Consider the following 10,093-nt stretch of genomic DNA (forward strand, 5'->3'; position numbering starts at 1 on the left):
GCTCTGTCCACACTACAGTAGAAAATACAGCTTCTGTTAGCATGCATCTAGCCTGAGGTTTTGTTTTAACTTTCTGAGATCTGAGCTAGAAAACTCTACTCAAACCACCTAGGCGGGTTATTGGTGCAGATTGGCTAATACAGTTCTTTTAAAAACAATCTCTGTTCTTACTGCTTAAAGAAACTTAGTGGGTGGCAATGAAATATGATTAAGGTTTTCAAGGTCTCACCTGAAATGTTGCCTGCAATTCCTATTTCTCCCTCCATAAAGAAAATTCTAGGATTAATCTCTCCCACTCCTCAAAAGGAATTATTAATAAGTCTAAAAATCATTCATATGTGCCCTATTAACAGTTCTATCCCTCTCACCACTAATATATACACAACATACCCTATTTGGTTTCATAATCAACAATAACCTGGGTGGGGATCTAGCAGAATGTAAGGTCATAGCACAAGTTTAAGAGGGTATCTTCTTTTCACTTCTCACCTATTACTGAATTCTCCATTCCAATCTGAATGTGGGCTGTGACAAGGTAAATTTTTACTATCTTTATTTTACAGATGGGTAAAATAAGACAGAGCAAGGTAAAGTTATTTACCCAGGTTTACACTAAAAATCAGTCAGATTTCCAGTCTGTATTCCAACCACAGCCCATCTTTGTACTTCGATTTGACTCAGACACAGATAATTACATTTAGTTACTACTCAACAGATAAGCATAGGAATTTTGTTCTACTTACAAGGCACATTGAATGACTCATAATAAATGCTAAAACATTTAATAAATTCCTTTTACAACATTTCTTGTAATTATAGCATACATATTTCAGTTTAGCACCATAGGTTAATCTCATATGGTATATTACAGATATTTATTCAGAGACTATTCAAACATATTAAGAATCTTTAAATGGAGACTGGCTGAGAGCTGCATAGGATTTTTGGAAGGATCTGAATTAACTCCCACCCCCTCCCCCCGAGGAAATACCGTAAAAACTGCCTCACTTTTAATCCTAAATAACCCACCAGATTTTAAAATTTAAGAATTTGGTATTTTGTTTAATTCTATTTAAGTCCTTTTAACAGTTCCCGATTTATGTGCACATTCAGAATTTATTTTATCCTTGCATTTTCATGAATTGAAAAATCTTGCTGATTATGATAACTGCAATGGTAATATTCCATTTGCTAGACACTTCTATTTTATTTTCTCTGTGTTCTTAGTTTCCTTTTGACAGTAATAGCCACACTTTGAAATCTTAACACTCACACAACGCTTGTAAAATATAAAATATACAAATAGTGCTTATGTTTGCATATATTCATACAAATGCGGGATCTGCTTGCACAAGTTGTGCAAATGCAAATTTTCCAAAACCAATTAAGGCATCAGACCTTAATTTTCTATGAATGAAAATCTCTTCGCTATCAGTGTTTCATTATTTCCTTCTTTTGTTTGAGCTTTAAAAAAATGAAATGTTATAGAAAGTTTTGGGGGGATTGGAAAATACCAACAGAAACAAATGTATCTAATTGTATATTTTTATTATTAGGATACTGCAATGGAAAGGAAATTCTGACTAATTCAGAAGATTTATCACATGAGCAGCTAGTAGTCAGCTGATACAGCTCTTCGATGCTAAATGAAGCAACACAGATGGCTTAGGAAGCTTGACAAGGAACTAGAGAAAGTAATTAGTAACCACAGACCTGTGAGTATTTTGAAGATGTGATAGTGAATCAGTAGTAAGAAGAGCTGTGTGGATAACTGGCAATAAGCATCTTGTTTAGGGAAATATAGTTACTCTTCTTGTTCATAAATTATTTATTCCTTTGGTGAAGGCTGAAACAGATTGGATCACCAGTGTATGACAAATGTGACTTCAAAAAACAAGTAGTATTTCATTTTGGGGAAAATTGTTTTACCTTTGTTTATTATTCCATGTTCAAATGGTTTTGTCTAACATCTCCAGAAAATATGAACTTCAAGTCAAAAACTTTCTCCAAATAAAATCTTTCCCCCCAAAATGTTAATTTCAATTATTGGCATTTTTCTGACAAAAAATATCAAAAAATGCCAACCAGACTTACCTACAAGTTCTGGATGGAAACCTGATAGAAACTTTTTTCTTAGTAGTCAGTTACTCCGATTATGGGCAATTTCAGCTGGTGGGCTGGGCAGTTTCTGAGCTCTTGCAAGCCCAGGGTTCCCAGGTGACAGCCTAGTTCCTGTCTCCCATCCACTCAACTTACATGAAAATTTGAGTTACACAAGGGTTGCAGGAATGCAATCCCCACATAACTCGGGGTTTAGGGTGCAACAAACGGGAAGAGATACCTGTCTCTCTCCTCTTAAAATGGGATCCATAACATCCACCATACCTACACTGGCCAATGGGAGATGGTGAGAACTGATGTATGTTCCAAACCCCTCCACTCTCACCAAAATAGACTTCAAGTAGAACAACTTCCTTAGCAGCGATTGAGGTAGCCCCATATCCAAATATTCCACGTCTAGTACCTACAGCACCAACCACAAATGTTCAAATCCCTTCTCATTAGGAACACAGGGGCCTTGAAGTGGGGATTGTTTACATATGAGGTGAATATACTAACCCAGGGACCTGCAGTTATAAATGGAGGCCTGCCTGCTGCTCTGCTCTGGCTGTTTTGTATGGTATTAAGCAACTTCTGAGCACAGCTGCTGGGATCCCCAAGTTCATAGATTATTCTGGGAAACAGGTGTCAAAGCATTTACAGCATGGCAGCAGTAACTGCCCCGGGCAGTAACATAAGATCCTAAGGAACTTTAAATGTGAGAATAGAGGTGCCAAGAGAGTTTAGACACTTACAAGGTTCAGCTGCTGCCAAATCTAAGTGATGCCTAAAAATAGGACTGAGAGTCCTAAGTACCTTTGTTGGTCTGGGTCAAAGTGGTCTTCCCCTTCCCCCCACGTCTTTTTAACAATAAAACAAATTTTTCATTGAAATGTTCAGTGGAAATTTTCACACATTCATAAAAACCCTAAACATCATTTTTTCTTGTGGCCAGGAGAAGGGATGTTTTTGGATGCATTAAAAATCAAAAGTGTTCCAGGAAAGCTTACACTTTACATAAAAAAAGTTAATTTTTCTGAAAGCCTGATTTTCTGTTGAAAATAATTGATGGAAGTTTTTGTACCAGCTTCAGCACCTTCATAATGGCCAGAATGTATACATCCTTCATCATGGTCTGCTGAGAGTTCCTTTAGCAGTCACCCATTGCCAAGCAAGGCTACGATCTAGGTTGAGTTGCTTCACTCTAGTCCAGGGATGGGAAATAAGCTGCCTGAAGTTCAGATGCTGTTCACCAGGGATAGCACCTGTTGGGCTGCCAGATGGTTTATTTATCTGTGTTTCCTCAGGTATGGCTGCTCACAACTCTTGTTGGCTGTGGTTTGCTATTCCTGGCCAATGGGAGTTCTGGGAAGTGAACCAGACTGGGATGCTACTCCCCACAGCTCCCATTGGCTTGGTACCTGCGAATGCATTCCTGCTTTCCTGGCCAATGGGAGCTGTGGACATGCAAGTAAATAAAGCATCTGGTGGCTCACCAAGAGCTAAGCTTGCTGAACTGTAACCTGTGGGCCATCTATTGCCCACCCTAATTCCAGTTTCTCTCCTGTGTACCATATCCTTTATCTGTAGTTATCTTTCATTCGTCTCCTCCAAATTGCTTTAAATAGAGGATGCTACAAATCAATTTTAATGTGAAAATATGAAATCTTAAAAACGTCCAATTTTTTGGGGGGAGCCAACTAACAGCATTTCATACCTTTTTATGTTTGTGATTATTTTAAAGTGGAATTCATTGTTTTATTCAGCACTGCTAATAAGATTATTCCACTTTACATATTACATATGGAGATATACCAACCTCATAGAGCTGTAAGGAACCTTCAGAGGTCATCAAGTTCAGTCCTGTGCCCTCAGCAGGACCTAGTACCATCCCTGACAGATGTTTTTAAAACTCATTTGCCCTGCATCCGTAAATGGCCCCTGCAAGGACTGACTCCACAACCCTGGGCTTAGCAAGCCAAACCACTGAGCTAGCCTTCCATCTCTTGCCCCACTTAAGCTATGTCTACACTAGCACACTACATCAAAGTAGCCTATTTCAAAGTAAGAACATCGAAACAGGCTACTTCAACGCATATCGTCTACACATCCTCCAGGGCTGGTGCCGTTGACATTCAACATCGAAGTAGCAATGGGGAATGTCAAAAGGAGCTGCCCAGAAGGAAATGCAGAGCATCCACACACACAAGCGCTCCCTGTCGAAATAAGGGGCCAGCAAAGCCTGCAGACAGGGTCACAGGCTGGACTAGCCCTTCTGGGGCAAGAGCAAGCCACCCCCTTAAAGGGCCCCTCCCAGACACACTCGGCCTGTACAGCATGAGGTCCAGAGAGCCAACAACCAGTTGCAGACCTTGTGCACACAGCACAGACGCCCCAGCTGCAGCAGCAGCCAGAAGCTCTGGGCTAAGGGCTGCTGCATGCCACGAGCAAAGAGCCCTGCAGGGGCTGGACAGAGTGTCTCTTAACCCCTCAGCTGATGGCCGCCATGGAGGACCCTGCTATTTCTATGTAGTGGGACGTGGATCGTCTACACACACCCTACTTCGACGTTGTGTCGATGTAGGGAGCTATTACCATCTCCGGATAGGAATAGCGATTTCGACGTCTCGCCACCTAATGTCGATTTCAACGTCAAAATAGCGCACGGCGTGTGTAGATGCGACATGTGCTATTTCAACGTTGTGCCAGCTACTTTGAAATAGCCAGCTAGTTTAGACGCACCCTTAATGTTTGTAAAATACACTAACCCGAAGTGTATACTAGCAAAGATTAGTTTGGAATTTATATTGTAGTATATGAATCTGGATCATAAGTATCAAAGGATTAGGAGAAGTATTTGTAATAGCATTAGAACTGTCTAGAAAATGGAGTTCTAGTCCCTTGAAAAATTTCATACTTTTAATTTTTTTTCTGTTTCGCATAAGGATTTTTTTCCTACAAAAGACTTTGATTTTGTACAAAGGGCATTTGTCACTGGAAAATTATTCTGACCAAAAATTCCTGTCCAGCTTTAGTTAAAATATTATGTTAATATTTTTCCCTTTCATATTACTAGTAATCTTCTTATGATTGAAGATATTCATTATGGGTGTTCTACATTTAGGCTAGACAACAGACACCAAACGTCTGTTGCAGAAAGGAATTAGCATATACCACATATCTGATAGCACAATTTGATATTTGTGAAGTGTTGATGCAAATTAGACAATGTTTCTATATAAAAATTTGGTAACTAGAACTAGAAGCTGACAGCAGTATCATGCCCTCAGGTTAAAATCAGCCAAGAAGAGTTTTTTCCTGATGATGGAGTGATACAGTTAATGGGAGTCTTTCCATTGACTTTAATTGGAGCTGCATTAGATTTCTGGTTTGATAAATCAGTGACTGAATACTGTGTTTCTTGACATGCTGCTGGAACCGTTGCATGGAAAGATCGGTGTTTTCTCTTCTATAAAGCTTTTAAGATTAAAAAGATTAAATGAACTCCGTTGCTGTATTTCTGACTTGCATGTGGATTTTTAAATCACTTTAATCCAAATGCAACAAGGCACTTTCATCCACAGAGAATCCAAAATGCTTTATGTCCTACCATATAAATTGTGCATACAGGAATCCCTTCACCAGAGCAAAAGGAAAGGAAAGAGTGCTAGAAGGACAAATAACTCATTGCACAACAGTGATAAGAGGAAACTGATGATATTACCCAAAAGTAGGAAAAAACCTGTTTGCTATTCTTTTAATGGATTTTTATAAGCAGGGAAGAAAAAAGCAGAGGCTACAGTACAGACTTTCTCTGTGTAGAGAGAGCCTGTGAACTTCAGCTATTATAGAGGAAATAGATGACTACATTTTATGGGTTTTTTTTTAAGTTAATACCCTGAATTGCTCTATGCCTCTTTTTTAGCGTGTGGACTGGCAACTGGATTCGTGAATGCCTTTTATATTCACTTCCAGCCTGTGATTAAATAAATCGCCAAAAACTAAAACTTTTTTTGGAGGAGGAAGGGAGTCTATGTAGTGCACCAGAGGAAGACTAACACCTCTTAGCATTTGGCCTTACTGAAGTAATCGTCTGACAGAAATACTTGCAAAAAATGTAGAGATAAATAATCACTGTGTCACAATGAAATTTCTGTCAGAGTGACATTTAGAGTTCTTGTGCTGCAGTAAACACAGACCACTGCCTTTACAAAGTGTGTTTTCTCAGGTTCTGTGTGACACTAGAAACAATGAATTTGTAGAGCCTTGTACAGGTGCAAAAATGTGGACCTGCATCTCATTTATATCCACCAGGCTCAACTCCTCATCCAGTCTGCAATCCAGATTTTACTTCCACCCTCACAGCAAATCTGGAGGGAGGAAAAGAGAAGGAGAACAGACCAGCGAGGAGGGGGCAGGGTCATGCAGAAAGAGGCAGGCAGCAGGAAAGTAGGGATGGGGGATACGGGGCAATAGGGTATCTGCAGGTCAGTGCTTAACAGGTAGGGTGAGCAGGAAGAGGGGCTGGGCAGGACCAGTATTCAGTGCCTCCTGCAGGCAGATTTAGGATGCAGCTTCTTGCATATTTTCCCTGCCCTGGTGCCCCCTGCCTTAGTGGGGGTGGAACATGGGAAGAAGAGTCCTGTGCAGGCATCTGCTCCACTATCCACTGATATGCAGATCTCTACGATTTGGTGTCTGTTTCAAATAATGTCACTGGTAGCTAAATCAGCCAATTCTGGCTGAGAGAATCTGTCTTACTTATTATCTCAAAGTCTGACATACGAACATTGAAACAGTTGCCACCAGCTCAGGACGTAAGCTACAAGGAGCTAAGGAATACTCAGTACTGTTCTGCTCAGTTCGACTGCTCTCTGCCAGATGTGCACATCAACTTCCGTTTGTTCTCTGGAAGAGAATTAAGGAAAATGTGGTGTGACAGAGACCCAGCCCATGTAGCATTATTTACTTCTGTTATCACTGGGCCAAGTAGCAGCAGCAATAGTAGTCAGTCCTTGGCAGAACTCACTGGAGAGCAAACAATATTCATATTCTTTTCTGTGGTAGTCAGTCTTACCCTGCTGAAGACAATATTCCTAGAATTTACAAAGGGTTTCACGCTAGCCTTTCAACTCTGGGTCTTCTGGGTTATGTCTACACAACAGCCAACTCAAAATGAGCTTTGCAATTTGCTTTTTGGGATGGGATGGGCAATAACTTTTGATGGGGGTCCGCTCCAAGAACTGGGTAAGTAGTGAAGGCCAAACTTTTGTATGATATTAGTGGAGGAAGTGCAGGGTATGGGATGGAGGTTGGGTGCAGAGGGGAGCTCTGGGCAGAGAATTGGGGTGCAGGAGGGTGCATGGGGTCTGGGAAAGAGTTTGAGTAAAGGAGGCAGTTGGGACCTGTGCAAGGAGATCAGGATACAGGGGAGTGCACAGTCTGGGAGGGTGCCTGTGTGCAGGGGAGGATTCTGACCTGGAGGAGGGATGTATGAAGGATTGCAGGGTCTGGGAGGGAGTTGTGACAAGGGGCAGGGGTCCAGAAGGGGGTGCAGAGGGTTTGTGTTCTGTGCTGTGGCAGGAGGGATTCTGACCTGGAGCACAGAGTTGGGATATGGGAAGAGGTGGGATGGCAAGTGCAGGCTGTGGCTGGTAGGCACTTACTGAAGGTGGCTGCCAGCCAGCAGTCCAGCAGGAACCTCAGGCAGGGTTCCTGCATGCCATGGCCTCTCACCGCTCAAAGCTGCTGGTGCCACATGTATCTCTGTGCAGTGCACACCCCTTGAGAAGGGGTCTTTGCATGTTGCCTTTGCCTGCACCGCAAGCACAGCCCAGGCAACGGCCATTGTGTTGGGGCCAGGGGCAGTACACGAAGACTCCCCCATCCCCTAAAGAGAGACGCACATGGCCCCAGCAGTTGGCCACTTTGAGCAGTCTCTGGCCATGGGGTCAGGGAACCTTCCTGAGGGTCCCATTGGGGCACAGAACAATGGCAGCCCAGATGATTGTGGCGGGCCAGGTTGGAAGTTTTGCAAGGAATGCATGCAGCTTTCCGGCTATATTTTGTCCACCCCACTACACAGGAAGAGTTTTTCGTGCTGTGCAAAACTAGCATGGTCGCCACTCAACTATGGCTGTAGTCTGCATCCATTATTATATATGTTAAGCCCTGGCAGCATGTCCTGTACTGTGCAAGGCACAAAGGAAAAGCTGCCTGACGCTACTGTGAGTGGCACATGCAGATGCTATCCACTATGGTCAAATACAAGTTTAAAGAAAAACTGATGGTGTTTCAAGCATTTACCAAGAATCATAGAAAAAGCTTTTAAGATTATTAGTAAAGATTGGAAATCAGAGGCAGGAATAGTCCTCGAGGTAAGTGTTCCTGTGATATTTCTTTCTGCACAGATTAAATTCAATGCCAATTGACATGTGGATGTATCATATCAGATTTTGACCCGTAACACAATTGTACAGATTGTCAAAGTATTCAGTTAGTAGCTTCTAGACACTATGCCCTTTATAAGCACTCTGTATCTGAAATAATGACATCTCAAAGAATATAGAAGTGTGTAGATTAAAATAAAGCAGTCCAGTAGCACTTTAAAGACTAACAAAATAATTTATTAGGTTATATAAATTATTTTGTTAGTCTTTAAAGTGCTACTGGACTGCTTTTTTGTGTTGATAATATATAGACTAGCACGGCTATGTCTCTGTTACTAGATTAAAATACTATGACATAACAGTGATCCTTTGTTTCTCCTCTGTAATTCCATTGATTCAGTGGTGTTATTATACATTAAGCTCCTTCTCTGTTACTATTCACCTGGCATGATGTTTACCTCCCACTAACTTAGAAAGGGCTAGTGTAGCTCAACAGGAGCTAAACAAGGCAATGGGCCATTCTTTAGGGACAGTTAGGCTGAGAGGCAAGCACTGTTTGAAAATGCACCTTGGTTGGTCAGGAACAGGGTGGGCTGGTATAAAGTGAAGAGGTGTGCAGCAGCAGGGGGTCTGCTATTGTCCTCTGGCCTTAGGGTAGGAAAGAAATATGCAGTGGGAGAAGTGCTGGGATCCTGGGCCCAAGGAAAGAGTGTACACTGTGGGAGTGGGAGATGGAAGCCTCATAGGGACAGAGTAGGAAGCAGCCAGGGAAACCACAGCAAGGTCCGGAGCAGTGCAGACATTGGCTGCTGATTGTAGGGTCCCTAGGCTGGAACATGGTGTGGTAGGGGAACCTAGCCATTGGGGAAGCAGCATATCCTCAAACCGGAGTGCTGCCTGCTAGACAGGCATTCCACTGGGATGTATGATACCCCAAGCCACTAGACACAGTCTAAGCTATGAAGAGGAAGCACTTCATGTCCTGGAGTGTGAGAGGGGATGCAACACAAATAAGACAGAAGGGGGCATCAGAACAGGCAGAGCTAGTCCCCAAATGCAGCCATAAGAAGCTTCCACAACAGTGAGCAGAAAAAACAAAGGAAGGGCTTTTTCTGCTCGTTCTTTTTTCTTGGGTCTTTAAAAAGACTTTGGGCAGCAAAATGGACCACTGTGGAATTCCCTTGAGAAAGGCCAGTAGCCTCTGCTTTGCTTCAGACACTCTATCCTTTGGTGGAGAGCATCTAAAATCACTGTGCCACCCAACATTTAGCACACTTGTGGTGATAAGTCATTTTTGGACTAAGAAGGACCCCAGGTTGATACATGATATCTTATTCTGTTCTTTTTTCCCTTATTCTTTCCTTTCCACTCCCCACTAGTTTTTCTACCTGTTCCCCTCCCCCTCTGCTTAAACTGACCAGGTGCATCACAGACCACCACTGGGATGAGATGCCCATCCACCCCAACTGTACCAGCCAGATGATGTCCCTGAGCTGGGGTCCAGAGTAATGTCTGCAGTGACTCAGAGCGTCCATCCGTAACAAGTAAAGCCTGAGAATATCAACAATAAATATAATCCTTTTTGCTATTCTAGCTCTTCTTTC

Source organism: Carettochelys insculpta, chromosome 5 (assembly GCF_033958435.1).
Source record: "Carettochelys insculpta isolate YL-2023 chromosome 5, ASM3395843v1, whole genome shotgun sequence".
In the NCBI taxonomy this organism is placed as follows: Eukaryota; Metazoa; Chordata; order Testudines; family Carettochelyidae; genus Carettochelys; species Carettochelys insculpta.